Here is a 17,962-nt window from a genome sequence, read left to right as displayed (position 1 = left end):
TTCATCTCACAGGTCGTGAACTTCTTACTTAGGTAGTAAACAGCGCGCTCTTTCTTCCCGGATTCGTCATGTTGCCCCAGCATACACCCCATTGATTCGTCCAAAATTGTCATGTACAAAATGAGAGGCCTTCCCGGTACTGGTGGCATAAGCACGGGAGGACTCATTAAGCACTTTTTGATCCTTCCAAAAGCCTCTTGGCAATCCTCATTCCACCGATCAGTTTGGTTTTTGCGCAAGAGTTTAAACAACGGCTCACAAACGGCTGTGAGCTGCGATATGAATCTGGCAATATAATTCAAGCGCCCCAGGAAACCTCGGACTTGCCTCTCTGTACGGGGTTCTGGCATCTCAAGGATAGCCTTCACTTTTTCGGGGTCTACCTCTATCCCTTTCTGGCTTACAACGAAACCAAGCAATTTCCCTGATTTGACCCCAAAGGTACATTTAGCGGGGTTCAACCTTAATTGATATTTCTTAAGCCTTTCGAACAACTTCCGCAGGTTGACAAGGTGTTCTTCCTCAGATTTAGATTTAGCAATTATGTCGTCCACGTAGACCTCGATCTCTTGATGCATCATATCATGGAACAAAGCTACCATGGCCCGTTGATAAGTTGCCCCGGCATTCTTGAGTCCAAAGGACATCACCTTGTAACAGAACGTTCCCCACAGGGTGACGAAAGTAGTCTTTTCCATATCCTCGGGTGCCATCTTTATCTGATTGTAACCAGAGAAACCATCCATGAAGGAAAATAAAGCGAAATTGGCTGTGTTATCTACGAGGATATCGATGTGTGGTAACGGAAAATTGTCCTTGGGACTGGCCCGATTCAAGTCCCGGTAATCTACACACATTCGTACTTTCCCACCCTTTTTAGGAACTGGTACGATGTTGGCAACCCATTCTGGATACCGAGCGACGGCCAGAAATCCAGCGTCAAACTGCTTCTTCACTTCTTCTTTTATCTTCAAGGACGTTTCGGGCTTCATCCTCCTCAATTTCTGTTTTACTGGGGAACACCCGGGATTTAGAGGCAATCGGTGCTGCACAATGTCAGAACTCAAACCGGGCATATCTTGGTATGACCAAGCAAAGATGTCTTGGTAGTCTTTTAGTAGGGTTATTAATTCTTCACGGATAGGTGCGGTAATGCCTGTACCTATCTTTACTTCCCTCTTTCCACTGCCAATTCCTAAGTCTACTAGCTCTGTTTCTTCTTGATGAGGCCCCATTTCTTGGTCCTCATGGGCGACCATTCTTTCTAGTTCCGAAGGAAGTCCCACATCCTCATCTCCTTCATCTTCCGTTTGGTTCATTTCTTGCTCGAAGTTGATAGACGGGTCCCTAGTATTAGTACCTTCGGGGGACTCGTCATCGAATCTGCCGTTTCAGAAAAAGAAGTAAACATGCAAATGAATGAGAATGGGTAGAGACCAGGAACAGATGAAGAAAGATCCTTGTATTATAAATTCAAAAACAAAAGACACAAAGCCTTAACAAAATGAAAACTCTAAAGCCTAGGCCCAACTATAGAGCTTTTAAAACCGTAAAGGTTTACATTATGCTTGTTGCGTAAATGCCGGGGCGTTCCTCCACTCGCCAATTTCCCAGCTGGAAATCAGGAGGGCATGGTCGGACCAAATCCAAAGTACTTGGAACATCATCTTCACATATCGCGAACACTTGACCTTCATCTCCCAGACCCGCACTTATAAAGCTTCTACTTATGTGGCAGGGCGGGCTTCCTTCACTTTCTTGTCTCCAACGCGAGCTCTGACCACTGTTCTCCCTTCCCGCGATGCCTCTTTTCATGTCCGCCTGAGTGGGCTTATAGCCTAAACCATACTTCCCACGATTTCCTTGGGTTTTTATCAGGCTAGTTATGCCGCCATTGTCTTTGCCTAAACCCATCCCGGGTTCATAACCGTTCCCCAACATAACTCGGGCCATCATTACCGCCGCATCGGACAGACAAGGTTGCCCAAAGAGGGAGTCCACGGAGGAAATGCTGACCACCTCAAAAGACTGGAAAGCGGTTTCTAACGATTCTTCTGCGGCTTCCACATAAGGCATGGAGGATGGGCAGCTTACCAAGATATCTTCCTCGCCTGACACGATGACCAAGTGCCCCTCCACTACGAATTTCAGCTTTTGGTGGAGTGTAGAAGGCACAACTCCCACTGAGTGGATCCAAGGGCGCCCCAACAGGCAGCTGTAGGGGGGGTTAATATCCATTATTTGGAAGGTGACTTGACAGGTGTGAGGGCCTATTTGTACTGGGAGATCGATCTCTCCCCTAACCTCTCGGCGAGTGCCGTCGAAGGCCCGAACCACCATTGAACTTGGTTTTAAATGGGAAGCATTGAATGGTAACTTGTCCAAAGTGCTCTTAGGCATCACGTTTAAACTGGAACCATTATCGATGAGTACCTTGGCCACGATATGGTCCATACACTTGACTGATACGTGTAAAGCCTTATTATGCCCTCTCCCCTCGGCGGGGATTTCTTCTTCGGCGAAGGCAAGATAGTTGTTGGCAGTGATATTGTTGACCAGCCCTCCGAAACCTTCTACCGAAATATCTTGGGCCACGTGAGCCTCGTTCAGCACTTTTACTAGCAGAGCCCGATGAGGCTCGGAGCTCATAAGTAACTCTAGCAGCGAGACCCTAGCCGGGGTTTTGTTGAGCTGTTCGATAACCTTGAATTCGCTCTGCTGAATTATCCGAAGGAACTCGCTGGCTTCCTCTAGCGACACCTCCTTTCTACCATCCCTTTTCTCTGGGGGCCCCTTTGCTGGCATATCTTTACTCGAACCGTGGGGTGCTTCGCCATCTTGTTCCTCCACCACTTTTCCTTTTCCTTTGACGTCGGCGGGTCGGACTGGTAGGTCCGGAGGTGCGAACGCACGACCACTACGGGTCACACCGCTCAGCCCCGTGATATTTGTTACTTTAGCTGACAGCGAGCTGACGTCAGTGACTTCTTCTTCCTTCTTCCCCGGAGGTGTATATCTCCACGGGACCGCGTGACTATTTTGGTACGGGAAAGGAACAGGTTTGGCCATTAAGGGGTGCCCGGGCTTTTGCGAGGCTGCACTTTTAGTGAAGTATATCACCAAGGGTTTGGGCTTCGCAACACCGCTCCCCTCCGTAGATTGCATGCATATATGCTGCTCTTCTTTTCCTTTAATGCCGACTTCTAGTCGACCTTGGTCTATCATCCGCTGTAACAATTCCTCTACTTCCAAACACGTCTCCATGTCATGCATCTCGCCGGAATGTAGCAGACAGGAATCCTCCTTACACCCACTATGGGGAATTACACCTCCCTTTTGTAGGGCCTCAAAGATAAACCTCCTAGGGGTTGCCACATCTCCTAAAGGTTTGGACCTGTGGGGCCTATCGGATTCAACTGCATTAACTGCTCCCCCTCCATGATTGGCGAGCGGGTTGGTCCTCACATTGGGCCGATCCTCTTGGAAAGTCAGCCATCCGTCATCCATTAGATGTTGGACCTTGTATTTAAGGGCCAAGCATTTTTCGACGGAATGCCCCGGGGCACCCCCATGGTACTTGCAAGTTGCATTAGGGTCATACCACTTCGGGAAAGGGGGTTCGAGGACCCTTCCGGGAGTTACCACGGCCAAATGATTGGCGATGAGGGATGGTAGAAGATCTTCGTACGTCATCGGGAGCGGGGTGAATTCCGGCAATGGCCTTGGAGGGAAGTTCCTTGTCGTGTTGGAATTACCGGCCGGTCGAGCCGTGTTCGGAGTTGGAACTTGGGGAGCTTCCCTCTGGGTGGGTGCCTTAGGCTGCACGGGTGTTGAGCTAGAGGCGTTCCCAGCATGAGCCGAGAAGCTTGGGTGATGTTGCGCGTACTGATGGGTACCATGAGGTGCTTGCTGGGGTTTGACCCATGCGGGTGTTGAAGAGACGGCATGGGCATCTCCTTCCTTCCTTTTTGCCCCTGTTGCCCCGATTCTTTTGGCGTTCACGTTTGTGGAGGAAACGTAATCAAACTTTCCTCTCTTCAATCCAACCTCGATTCTTTCCCCGGCAAACACCAGATCCGCAAAGCTGGACGGCATGTAACCCACTAGCTTCTCATAGTAGAACACTGGCAGAGTGTCTACCATCATGGTGATCATCTCTCTCTCAACCATGGGAGGAGCTACTTGTGCCGCCAAATCCCTCCATCGCTGCGCATATTCTTTAAAGGTTTCACCCTCTTTCTTAAACATATTCTGCAGTTGAGTACGGTCAGGAGCCATATCAGAATTGTACTGATACTGCCTTAGGAAGGCGGTAATCAGATCCTTCCATGTACGGATACGGGAAGCTTCCAAATTAGTGTACCACACTACCGCAGCTCCGGCCAAGCTATCCTGAAAGAAGTGTATCAACAGCTTTTCATCTTTAGAATGAGCGCCCATCTTACGGCAGTACATTTTGAGATGGTTTTTGGGACAAGTCGTCCCTTTATACTTGTCGAAGTCCGGCACTTTGAACTTCGGGGGAATAACAACATCGGGTACTAAGCAAAGATCCGTCATGTCTGCAAACGGATAGTCCCCAAATCCTTCCACAGCCCTCAATCTTTCCTCAAGGAGATCGAGCTTCCTCTTTTCTTCAGTTGCCGGGGGCAGCCCTTCCATAGACAAAACTATTGGCGATGCTGCGATGTTGGGTTGGGGCAACGTGCCTGGTGCCGGCCCTTCGGGGATCGGGGGATAAAACTCGACATCCCTCCGAGCATAATCTTGAGGGTCTTTATGGACTTCGTCGGGCTGCTGAGGAGGCTCTTTTTCATGGACGGGAGAAGCAATGTGGCCCGCATCTTCTTGCAAGATGGGTGGTGAATAGTTGGGCGGCAATCCATAAGGGTAAGCCGCTCGGTTGTATCCCAGGTGAGGGCTGCCATCGTGCCCCAGTGTGTCCCTTCCCCGTCCTACTATGTTTGAGGGAGGATGGTGCGTAGTTGCCAAGAGAGTCGGGTCTGCTTCGGCAGCCGAACTGACAGCGGCGGCAGTGGCCGCGTTCTTCTCCATGAGCTGTTTCATACCTAACATGGCCTCCATCATGGAGGCCATGTGTTCTTTCAGAGCCGACATGTCGGCTTTCATCTGTTCCTGCGTCTCCTCTTGATCACCCATCGTTCTAGATTTGGATCTGGTGCGATAGGGATCCCTTGCGGCGCGTTTAGTTATGGTGTTTTTCCCTAAAAAACCAAACGTGAGGAGTGGGTAAAGAAAGAAAATGCATGCTAGAGATGAGATGTAGGAGTGATTTGATTTGCACAAGTTTTTTGGAGTAGGAACATGGGACCAACTCATTTTATTTCAAAAAGGAAGTCATATCTAGTCAAGGTCTAAGAGACCATACAAGTTTCCTAACGATTTCTAATTATGTGGGCCATTAAGTCTATCATATGCTGACAATAGCCGAGAAGCCCATGAATCTCTTCGGGGGTGGAGTAGGTGTCTGCCATCGCCTTGGCCTTGGCTAACAATCGGGGAAGTTCTTGACTCTCGTTCAAGGTAAGAGCAAACCGATCCATCCACATGGTTGCCTCTTGGTGTAAAGAGTCGATCACCCTTCCTCTAGCCTCTTTTTCCGCATATACTTGAGCATACTTATCCGCGATTCTATGCTCGTGGGCCGTGGCCAGACCTAACTCTTCTTCGTACTTGGCGATGATAGCTAACATGTTGGTCTCTGTCTCGCATAAACGCTGAGACAAGCTTCTTTTGGACCTTGAACAAGCAATCAACTCCTCTTTCAGAACCATGCTATGTGCTCGCGACTGGTCCCTTTCTTCCCTTCGCAACTTGAGTTCACTATTGCTACCCCATAGAGCTCCGCGAAATTTGTTCCGGCCATACTCTTCCTTGCGAGCCCTCTTGGTCTCTCGTTCAAGGGCTCTTGCGGTAATTGCATTCTCTTCCCGTAACCCGGCACACTTCTTCCGAACGTGTGTAGCAGCCAACTTGAACTTCTCCTTGGCGAGTTTTGCCTTTCCTAACTCGCTTTTGAGAGCTTGGACTTCCTCGTCCTCTTCCGGTGCTTCAAAATTCTCTTCGCTGACGACTTTTAACTTGGCGAGCCAATCTAAACCTCGTATGCGAACTTTCAGCCATTCGTGGTACCCACCAATGATGCCATTACGAATGCCTCTAAGCTCTTGATCTTTCCTTAACGGGGTTTCCCATGCCTTATGGATTCTTTGTATAGTCTTGGAATTTTGTGCGCCGAGATCCCTCACAAGGAAAGGAGACATGCTTTCTTCCGTCGGTGCTCCCCTCATGGGGTACCCTAGTTGTCTTATAGCGAGCGTGGGATTGTAATTAATACAACCCCTCGTTCCTACCAGCGGAATGTTTGGGTATCTTCCACATGAGAAAAGGACTCCTTCTCTTCCTTCCTTCCATCGGGGGAACCAACTGATTGTTCTACTTCCTATCCCGGCCAAGAGCTGGTCCCAATCCATTCTCCTCTTTTCAGTACACGAGCGATGGCTCAGGAGCGGACATGGATGTCTTGTGTCTTGTTGGAACAAGTGTGAAACCAACCAAACACAGAGGGCGGGTAAGCAACAGATGATCCGTGCGCTACTCTTCTCGCACCTTCGGTCAAATGTGTCAAATAGATCTGCCAAGACAGCTACCACCGGACTTTCCTTGCTATGGTGGTAGGCAAGGAAAGCGTCGATCGCTGCTAGGCCTACCAAACCATCCACGTTTGGAAAGAGGACGACCCCAAAAATTAGCAAAGCTAACACATCCATAAACGGGACCCATTCTCCTTGATTGGCCATACCCCTCGCTTTGTCTTCTAGGTACTTCTGTGGTAGGCCCGCTATGCCGTTCCGAGTCTGTTTTATGCGGTCCAAACCTCTGGCTGAATCCTTGACCATAGTTACAATTCTGCTCAAGGAGGGGAGACATCCGGAGGAAAGATATGGTTTTCTTCCCCCGAGAGGACATCCTAGAATTTCTTCAAATTCTTCAATGGTTGGTACTAATTGGAAGTCTCCGAATGTGAAGCATCTCAAAGGCTGGTCGTAGTATTGGGTGAGTGATGCAATGGCTTCTATGGACACTTCTGCTATGGTCAACTCTAAGATCTTTCCGTAAGTCTTGCGGAAGGCTTGCATTTGGAGGGGTTCCATCAACCGCCCTAATTCCTTGATGCTGGTGGTATCTGGGCTTTTGACCTTGACTTGGTAGAACCTCTTGCCGGTTTGATTTGTTCCCATGCTTACTAAAGTGAGACAAAAGCTGGTGCAAATCAAAACTCCGATATCTCATGGGTGGGATGGATGAATGCATGAAGAAATGCATATGACACAGATGCAATTTACGAATACGGGGGTCCGGGGAATTTGTCCCCTTCTTAGATACGATGTCTAGGGGTAGCGAAATGCCCCAACGCACGTTTTTAAGAAGGCGACACGGACCCTCCGTTGGTTGGTTTACAGCAGGGATCAAGACAGAACCCATATGCAATGCCTATGCAAAAGACACAATGCGGGAATGTGCACAGTATGACAATATTTACCGAACATAAGCAAACGGGTATATGATACTCATGCATGGCAGTGTGAAAAATGGCACGCAGCGTGTTTGCTTCGTGCCCCTATTTAAGGGACCTATAAGGGAGAGAACTAACAAGGCTTTTAGCAATAATCCCCAAGGTAGTTATATCTCTCTTGATGGTTTCTAGAGGTATCATCCCCTTTGAAGAACATATTGTAGCAGTAGGGACTACTAGCAACAATAGGTTTTCAAAGAGAAAAGCTCTAGATGAGGGTTCACTGTAATCAAGCAAGTCGGAGACCTAGCATGATCACAGATTCACCTCCACTCCTTATGCTCCCATGAACCCGGGTATAGGGCCCTTTTTCACTCACAGTGTGTGCAAATAGTGTTGGTGTTTGTGTGTATCAAATGAATAAATATTTACTTCATGCATACATTTAAAACGCACTAAAAGCAACAAAGAGTTTATATACACAAGAACATAATGAAAGGAAACCAACAAAGGGGTAAGTCACGGTAAAACATTGCACAAAATTAAATGGCCTAACTCTCTAAAAACAGTCCCCAGTGGAGTCGCCAACTGTCGCAACCTACCCTTCGGCGGGAGGGCGACGCGTGACTCGCGGGATGCGTGTTCCCCGAAAGGAATACGCGCGGAGTCGCCACCAACGTTTATTTGAGGAAAACGTCGGAAAAACCGGAAAAGACGCGATCTACGAACTTTTAAGTGAAAGGTTCGGGAGTTGTATTTACGCACGGGGAAGGTATTAGCACCCCACACGTCCGTCCCAAGGGACGGCAGCCTTTAATCGAATGTGCAAACATGACTTTGATTTTTTATGTTCCCTTTTTATGTTCTATATCCTTTATACCCTTTATATTTTCTCTTTTTGTGGTCGACAAGGGTGTTTCCCTTTGCTCCTACGTATTCCTCAATTTGGGATGAGGAAATCAGACCTACGTAGTTCTTTTTTATCAAGTGATTCTTTTTTACTTTAAGAGGTGATCATTTTAAGGCCTTAAAAATGATCCATTTTACTTAGTGAGGAAATGAAATGACAAACTTTAAAAGCCTATTTTTTATGGACGAGCTTGACTAGGCGAATTGATTTTAGCCTTTAGTTTCACTTTAGTTATTAATCAATTCGATTAAGAATGAGAAATCCCAAAGAGAAAATGTCCACTTGATTTTCCGCTTTATTTTACTAAAAGATGTCTTTTTTTTATTATTATATTATTTTTTTACCTCTTTTTGATTTCCAACGTGGTTACGGCACGACCGAACGGTCGTAATTTATTTTAACCGAAATTAACGGATGTTACAATTCAAATGATCGGTGGAAATTTATTTTATTTTTAAGTTAAGCGAGAAACGACTTAAGTAAAATGGCTTAAGCACGTCAACAGGGGGTATAAAAAGTAAACAAAACGAGAATAAAAATGCACGAAACACAATGTGGACCACTACGGGCGCATAGAATGAATTGAAAAGCTTGGTTCGAGGTACTTACCCGTTGAAGATCGAAGAACGATGAAGAACGAATGAAGAACGTCGAAGAACGGTTGAAATCTTTGCGAAATTCCTCACGGAAAACGTTACGGAAACGTTTCGGAAGCGCCTCGGCTTAGATTTTCTTCATGGAAACAATTTTTCCAAGCAAATTCGAAAGAGAGAGAAGTGCCTAAGGGGCTGGACCCCTTTCTTCTTCACTTCCTCCCCTATTTATAGCAAAATAGGGGAGGTGGTTGCCGCCCAGCTCGCCCAGGCGAGCTCAGCTCGCCCAGGCGAGCAGGGTTGCTTCCTCCAGAAGCAACCGCCTTCTAGAGGAATCTTCTGGAGGGCCCAAATGGGCCTGGGTGCTATTTGCACCCCCATTTTTACTAAGTACACCCCCCTCTGCTGTTTTTTGGTGATTCTTTTTTCGTAAAGTTACGGAAACTTACGAATTTCGTAACGATACTTGTTTTCTTTCCGTAATGTTACGGAACCTTGCGGATTACATAATCATCCCCTTTTTGACTTACGGAATGTTACGGAACCTCACTTAATTATGCAACGATGCTTCCATTTGATTTCCGGTGTGTCACGGAAACTTACGGATTGTGCATCAATATTTTTTTGGTTTTTCGGCATGTCCTGGAATTTCACAAATTGCCTAATGATGGGTGCCAAGCACCTCACGAGGACCAAAGAATGGTCGCACGTCATCGAGCAAAGGTCCCCGGACGAAATTAGGGTATGACAATGTGTTTTGCTTTAGATTTGGGTCAGAGATTGAAAGGATTGAATGTTGATTTGATGTTATGTCTTACAAGGTTCTCTTTTCGTTTTGGTCATTCCTTTTAAAAGTTTGTGTTTTGCTTTAGATTTGTGTCAGAGATTGAAAGGATTGGGTGTTAATTTCATGTTATGTCTTATAGGGTTCTCTTTTCGTTTTGGCCATTCCTTTTAAAAGTTTGTGTGTTTTTCTTTAGATTTGTGTCTATGATGATAAGCTCAAATGGTAGTAGCATGATCAATGGATTTGTCTTGGACCTCTTTGTATATCCATGTAAGGAAACCATCATGTGTATAAATATATCTATGTCTTCAATAAAATTAATTAATGTTAGTCATACATTTTAATATTCCTTAATGTACGTGCACATAACACTACTAGAAAATGATGTTTCTACGACGGTGGAACATGGGCTTCTACGACGATCGCCAATCGTCTTTGACGCAACACTTTCCACGACGGTCTACTAACAACCATCTTCTACTACTGAGTCAATTAAAAGACAAGTTTTACGTAATACGCGTCGTTGAATGCAACTGTTCTACAATGTCTATTAATTAAAAGTCGTCATACAATGCTTGCATTCTATGACGTGTATTAAATAAAGCACGTCATTGAATGCAAGCATTCTATGACGACTTTCTTTTACTTAAAAGCTGTCATAGAATACTTGCATTCAACGACATGTTTTACTTAATAGATATCATTACCATTATTACTTTAATCACATTTTTTTGAATTATAGACTAATGTGATTGACAGATTTCATTTTCGACAACTTATTTTAATTTTTAAAATTTTTTAGAGATTAATGTAACAATGGAGACTAAAATGATAGTTGACTCGTGTAAAAGATCATTGAGACATAATCATGAATTTGTTATGGTTCACTTGGATGGCATGTGAACTAGTAAACAAATTCTGACCTTTGTCTGCTCTTCATGGAATTGATAACTAGCTAGCTTTGAAGTTGGTCTTTGGTGTATGTGGTTTGAAGCTAACTTTTTCTTCTCCTGAATTGATGGTTTGAAGTGAGATTATATGCTATGATTAATGAACAAACAATGAATCATATGAATATTGAACATACCATTATATGCCAAGATTCTAAAAAGTAACCATTGACATTTTTTTCATTAATAATTTAAAAAGGGTTGAGTAATGGACATGGGAGAAATTAACAAATGGGAAGGGTGAAAATTGACACTCAATTCTGTGTTCAGGGATGCAATTTCCACTCATGTCATATAGTCCCCGAACTTAGTACAAACAACCATTAAGGTAAGTGCATGAATATGTTTTTCACTATTTCCTCAACTTAAATACAATTTTTTGTTAGACTAAGATATATTTTTTCATATCAATAAGAAATTTGATGTAATTAAAGTTTGATGAGCTAACTAGGAAGCCTTTAAATGTTGATTGAATAAGAACAACTGCTTCTTCCTCACTCATTGATTTTTTGGAGTTTGAACTTGGCCTATTCTATGCTACATTCTCCACAGTTTCTTCACTTTCAGTGTCTCCTTTATCGTTCAACAAGCCCTCCTGTACGGACTGTGAAACCGTGACTTTAGAGCTCTTAATTGAAGCTGAGTCATTCTCTGCAAGGACTGAATTCAATTCATCACCACACAAGAATGACCTCAAAGATTAGCATTCCATAATTCAAATTAAGCTGGTTAATGCAATATTCAATGAGAACATTATTGGAACATAAATTGAGGTAAGAGAATTGTATTATGCATTTATGGTTTTTCTATTGTAAATTTGTAGATACTAATGAACAAAGGCAACATATAGAGAGTCACTTTGTTTTCATGAGACCCATGAGAAAGATTTTTGGAGAAGACACTTGTTACCAACTCCCCAGTGAAACCCATCTTTAGTTTTCTAAGTTCACAAGTGAAAGCCTTCACAAATTCCTCACGAGATGTTACCTACCATATTAATATATGCCAATGCACATAGGTGGAGTAGTAAGCTACATTATAAGCTATGATATGAATAAAGTATAATAAGGAAAGTGAAACATTCTTACTTGATCAACAGTATTAGACATTAAATATAAAAATAAATAAAGTTGCATTGGTGTTATTTTAAGATGCCTGCACTACACATAGCGAGAGGATTGGCCTTCTTATCATTTTCCCACAAGTTGTATCAGTTACATTAGCATCTACATTGAACACTCACCATCTTCGTAGTTTGCCAATATATAATGAAATTGATACAACCAATACAGATATACACACATTAACAAAAAAGCAGTTCAAATCAAGTCAACACGACAACTGCACGAGATAGCCTTCTTCAATAAAGCTTTGCAGAATTCCTGATGGAAGCTTGCTTGAGAAGATTTTATAGAGTTTGGATCTTTGAGCTTCAATGAGGTCCTTCAATGGTGATTTTCAGCCATGGAGTAGCAGCGGAAGATAAAGGAGAAGAGGTGAGAGGAGGCGCCATCCACTAGGGAATAAGCCTTGGAGGAAGAAGCTTCACCACGAAGAGACTGCCTTGGATAAGAAGCTTATGGAGGAAGCTTCAATGGAGAAACAAAATGAGAGAGAGAGAGAGAGAAAGTGGCATGAAAAATTGAAGGAAGAAAGGGAGAAAAGTTGAACTTTGAAGAGTGTTTCACAAGTTTCTCATTCATCAAAGTTATGACAAGTGTTACACATGCTTCTATTTATAGCCTAGGTCACTAACTAAATGAAAGCTTCCTTGAGAAGCTAGATTTTAGCTATATACCCCTCTAATAGCTAAGCTCACCTCCTTGAGAAGCTAGAGCTTAGCTACACACACCCCTTTAATAGCAAAGCTCACCCCCATGCCAAAATACATGAAAATGCTTAGCTACACATACCCCTTTAATAGCTAAGCTCACCCCATACCAAAATACATGAAAATACAAAAAAGTCCCTACTACAAAGACTACTCATAATGCCTTGAAATACAAGGCTAAAATCCTATACTACTAGAATGACCAAAAATACAAGGCCAAAAAGAAGGAAAACCTATTCTAATATTTACAAAGAAGAGTGGACACAACCTTGGCCCATGGGCTTAGAAATCTACCCTGAGGTTCATGAGAACCCTAGGGCCTTCTTTAGCTGCTCTAGCCTAACTCTCTTGGAGTCTTCTATCTAATACCCTTGGGGGGGGGGGGGGGTAGGATTGCATCAATTCCTTATGTGCCATATGCCTCTAATCAATTTCTTGCTCTCTCCATGGGGCCACTTCCATAAACAAAGGCCGATTCAATGTTATTGCTGGCAAATAGTACAATTTTTAACAATAACTCAGTGCTCATCAGTAGAGAGATTGGGCTCTTGTAAACACAAACACCGCTCCCCCGCCAACAGCACGACCCAAAAACATATTATCATCCAAATAACTAAGGTAATATAGTCCTCCAACTGATTATTTCTATTTAAAAAAGATCATTGCACACCTTTGAAAAAAAAACACACTAACTATTTCAACAACGTAGCCCATGATATACCTTCTTGGATCCTTCACAAGGATCTGACCTTTGAAAGTGCGGAGAAATTGCAAAATCTGCAGGTGAATCAGCCGCACAATTGTATGCAACTTATAAATAGTGTGCCTATCTCTATATAAACGAAATAAGTAAGCTAACCATTATGACAAAAATAGATGATCTGCACAAGTTCTTGTCCTGATACATAACCATTGCAGATCATTGACAGAAAGTATGTCACAAAATTTTGGAGCAGAAACGGCTTCATGACATAAGTTAGTGGTGTCAATAGTATCCCATATCAAAAGTTGTTAGTAGAGCGCATTCAAATTAACATCCAAAATACAACCACAAAAAGGAAGGTTGAATTACCTGAAGACTTATAAAAGATCTCGGTATAGTATTGCTGAAGCTATCACAACCCGCAACTCTTCACTAATATATATATCTTGGACTGTGATCTATCAGATATAAATTGGATGTTTCATCTAATGTTATAACAACATTATGGAAAATAAAGAAGAAAAAATTGTATTCAAACCCATATATCAATAGCAAATGTGGTTTTTTTCTCGATCTAAGAAAGTGCAAAAGTATTAAGTGTCAGTTCAATATACATTATGCTAGGCTACTTCTAGCATGGAAAAATGTTACAACTTATAAGGAATACCAAAAATAAATTTAAATGTGGACGATCACCCCAACCTTTGGTGTTTTGACCATTTTTTATTAACAAGAAAAGAGAAATTATGCATTAGGTCCTAAAAAAACCCAGCATATGGTTAGATAGATATTGCACCTCAACTATAGTAGAAGGATGCTTAAGTGAAAATGATTACCTCTTGAAACTGAAGGTAGATAGTACAGACAGATACAACATTAAATTTGGTGGATACTATATATCAGTGTAACACCTTCTTGTTCCTATAAGAAGAAGGTCAAGAATTATTATTTTTGGGTCCATGGAGAGAGCACCATAGCCCAAGCTTAACTATTTCATTTAATTTCATTTCCCAAACCAATTATGGTTGGACAAGGTGTTAGCAAGAGAGCATTGCATTTGAACAAACAACGTAAAATCATTAAAAATAATTCTTTTTGCAATGCATATTCTTGGAATACCAAGTGAAATTTTAAATTACATAAAAGAAAATATCACTAGTAACAGAGATACAAAATACAAATTGTTTTTCCACCCTGAATTCTAAGAGAACATAATATATTAGAGAATCAACTAAGTATAATTCAATGAAAAGAAAAGTCACGTAATATGAAGTAGTAGGGTCATAAAGTAAAAGAAGGCGTTGGTTTACCTCTAAAAAATTTGGAATACTACATTGAACAACATTGCAGATAAGACCTCCATGAGATTCATCACCACATTCAAATTTTTGAAAGATCTGTCCAACCTATCTCAACAAGAAAGCAAATGAGGTAGTCAATATGAAAAGAAAAATAAAAAGTAAAGGAAGCATAGAATAGAGTACTTGAACCTCAAATAGAAAAACAGTGCATCCTTTTTAAGTTGCACCCTATCTAATCCTAATGAAACTCAACATTAGATTCATATGCATAGGTAACCAAGAAAGACAAATAAATTAGGCAACATAATAAGTTATTCATGCATACCCTTATGTGTCTGCCTCTTACTAAACCTCATGTTGCAAAGAGCGTTGCTAGTTCCTTGTCTGCCAGAAGTTGTCGTGTTATGGGGCATTGCAACTATTTGGTTGATATAGCTTTCAAATGAAATCCTAACCAATTGATTTTTTCAGCTCTTATAGTAGCCATCAGAGAAGGCAGTTTGGAGATTGTCATCAGTAGAGACAGAAACATCACAAGAATTTGATGTTGCAACCAATTGATTTGTTTTGGCCTTTATGTATACTATTCTCTTTTTGGATAGGTGTCACCTTCACTATATTCTTCAGTATCTCATTTTTAAAACTGAAGTCCCTACCTCTAATGGCCCAAGACCAACACCAAGATATGCCTTGTAGGTGGAAGCCATCATAGTTGCCATTGTAGCCATTCCATGATGATGCAATCCTACCCCCCAAGGGCATTGGATAAAAGACTCCAAGAAGATTAGGCCAGAGATGCAAGAGAAGAATCTAGGGTTCTCATGAGCCTTAGAGTAGATTTTGGGCTCATGGGCTAAGTATGAGCCCACTTATCTTTGTACATATTAGAACAAGGTTTCATTATTTTTGGGCCTTGTATTTAGGGCTCCATAGTGTAAGGAGGGTACCCTAAGAATAATGATGCATCTGAATTTGGAATCCCAAATTTAATCCCATCCCACAACAACTTAACAGGCTTGTCGTAAATGTCATACATGGTCCTAGTCAATTAACGCAACGGATCCTCTGCACCAACATCATTCGACCTTTGAACATGTCCAGCCACTTTCTTAGGAGTAACAAGTGAATCCTATATGAAGAATGAAAAGAAAATTTAAAGTAAAGTTAGTAAATATCAATCTATGATTGTCTTAATACATGTTAAACATAATAAAAATTACCTCATGTGATACAAGTTTGACAAGATTTGTCGGTCATGCAATGAATGTGTCAAGGGTCTGCCTGATATACTTAATTTCTGACATCGGAAATGAGACTTCAGCGTCACCGTCATAAATTTTCAGAACACTGACCCTTACCACATCATCTGGATAAGCGACGTTGTGTATGGTAGACCCCCCATCATATATGTTTCCCTAGGCCACCAAGTGTGTATAATTATCACCTTGCACATACAACCCCATAGTCGATATAACATTAGCATCATGTTCTTCCCCTGATGCGTGGATAGCATTTTCAGCATTGCTACCCTTTGTGCTGGAACGTGCACCTAATACCTACATATCCACATCAATCGGGGGTGTGTACACCGATCCCCTCTGAGACAACTCTATTTTGATGGCCTCCTTCAACTCATGTTTCATTTTCTCTAGAGTCCGCTTGTTTTCTTCTTCAATTTCATTTCTCATTTCTTCCTTAAGGTTGACTATAATCTCACTCCTCCACTCTTCCTTAAGGCTTCCAATTATCTCAGCCAATTGTTGTTGGCTAATGGATATGGAGGAGGTGTTTGAGCCACGTGATGCCCTTCCATAATATTGAGATATTGTCACACCAGATCTCGCTACACGAACACGACCTCCATGCTCCGATCGCCTAATGGCAGTGTTCAGTATGTCATCATGAACTTGGGGAACAAAGGATCCTTGTGTCATATGTTCTTCTAACGAGTCCTATATCAACCATAAACTCACAATGACGATGTTTTTTTTAAATAACAAATTAGTCAATTAAAATATGAAAGATGCACTCATAATTTTATCAAATATTTCTTGTGCTGCCTGAGATGTCATCTGCCCATATCACTTTGTGCGGGCCAACTTCCACTTAACATGTCTTTCAATGGGAGATGGGAGGTCGTCAATCTGTGGCATATTTTCAGTCAACATTGCCTCCTGTTGTCTTTTTTATTTTATTTTATTTTCTCATCTAACAACTTCTTTTCAAGCAAATCATATCCCCCACGAGACAATAAATGGGGATAGTCGTTATGTTTTTGAATTTCTTGTGCTCTTTTCCAAATTCCCTGTCATGCATAATATATAATTTACATCAAATTAATTTAAATGAAATCATATAATTAAATTGAAAATAATAGTTAAAGACGTCCACATCTAACTTGCCAATTAGGTGTCTTTTGGGTTGTAGCAAATTCCTCCCAAGTTTGTGGATCTATACCATATTTTACAGAAGGATCCTCTTTATCTTGCCCCTCATTGTTAGCATACACAAATTTGGTGGTCAACTAAGACTTAAATTGCCTTCATCTAGTGGCCATTGTTGACATGACCTTCTTCTTGGCATTTGCTGTTTTTGGGATATAAAATTTAGCCTGCATAAGAAATTTGGATGTTAACATTTTTAGTTGTTCATAACAGAAAATTAAATACACGTCCCCATTAAGTGGACTTACCTAGATGCCGTCCCACACTAGCTTCTTTAGAGATTCCGGTACATTTATCCAATTGCTATGTACAATTGGAATCTTTTCTCGAGCTACTACCCACAGATAGCTGTGGAACTTCTCTTTATGTGGGCCTGATCCTCTCCCAGTTGCAGGATCAACGTTAACGGCTGATCTAGGCTTATCTAAAGTTCTTAAAGTCAACCTTCTGAGTCATATGGAATGTTCTTCCATAACCCTTCATGATGATCAGTACGGGTTGCATGTACATCATCGACGTCATTGTCTTCATTTATAGAAGGCATTCATTTGCAAAAAGCAGGCCTCTCACAAATGTCAAGTGTTGAATCATCATTTTCGTGACAAATACCACTTGCTCTTCCTTGTAGAACCACTGACAATCTTGAATCACATGGATCTTCGATGTAAAAGACTTGTCTGGCTTGTTCTGCCAAAATGAAAGGTTTGTCCATGTAAGCCACCTTATTAAGGTCAACTAAAGTAAATCAAAGTTGATCTTGATGCACATCGGTATTCGCATTGACCCACTTATACTTAAATACATGCACTTTAAATTCACTGTAATCAAGCTCCCAAATTTGATCAATGACTCCAAAGTAAGGCATGGACACTCGAATTGGATTGTTGTCTGATGCACTACAAAAGT

The 17,962-nt window shown here is 42.1% G+C and overlaps 1 pseudogene; it reads right to left on the bottom strand.

Annotated features, from left to right (window-relative positions):
- Nucleotides 1–13,136: 13,136 nt before the first annotated feature.
- On the bottom strand, nt 13,137–15,331 carry LOC106796638 (probable plastid-lipid-associated protein 10, chloroplastic; annotated as a pseudogene).
- Between the last annotated feature and the right edge of the window lie 2,631 nt (nt 15,332–17,962).

Source organism: Glycine max, chromosome 17, assembly GCF_000004515.6.
Source record: "Glycine max cultivar Williams 82 chromosome 17, Glycine_max_v4.0, whole genome shotgun sequence".
Classification (NCBI taxonomy): domain Eukaryota; kingdom Viridiplantae; phylum Streptophyta; class Magnoliopsida; order Fabales; family Fabaceae; genus Glycine; species Glycine max.
Note: the sequence above shows the minus strand (reverse complement) of the source record. Positions and strands in the feature narration are given on the sequence as shown.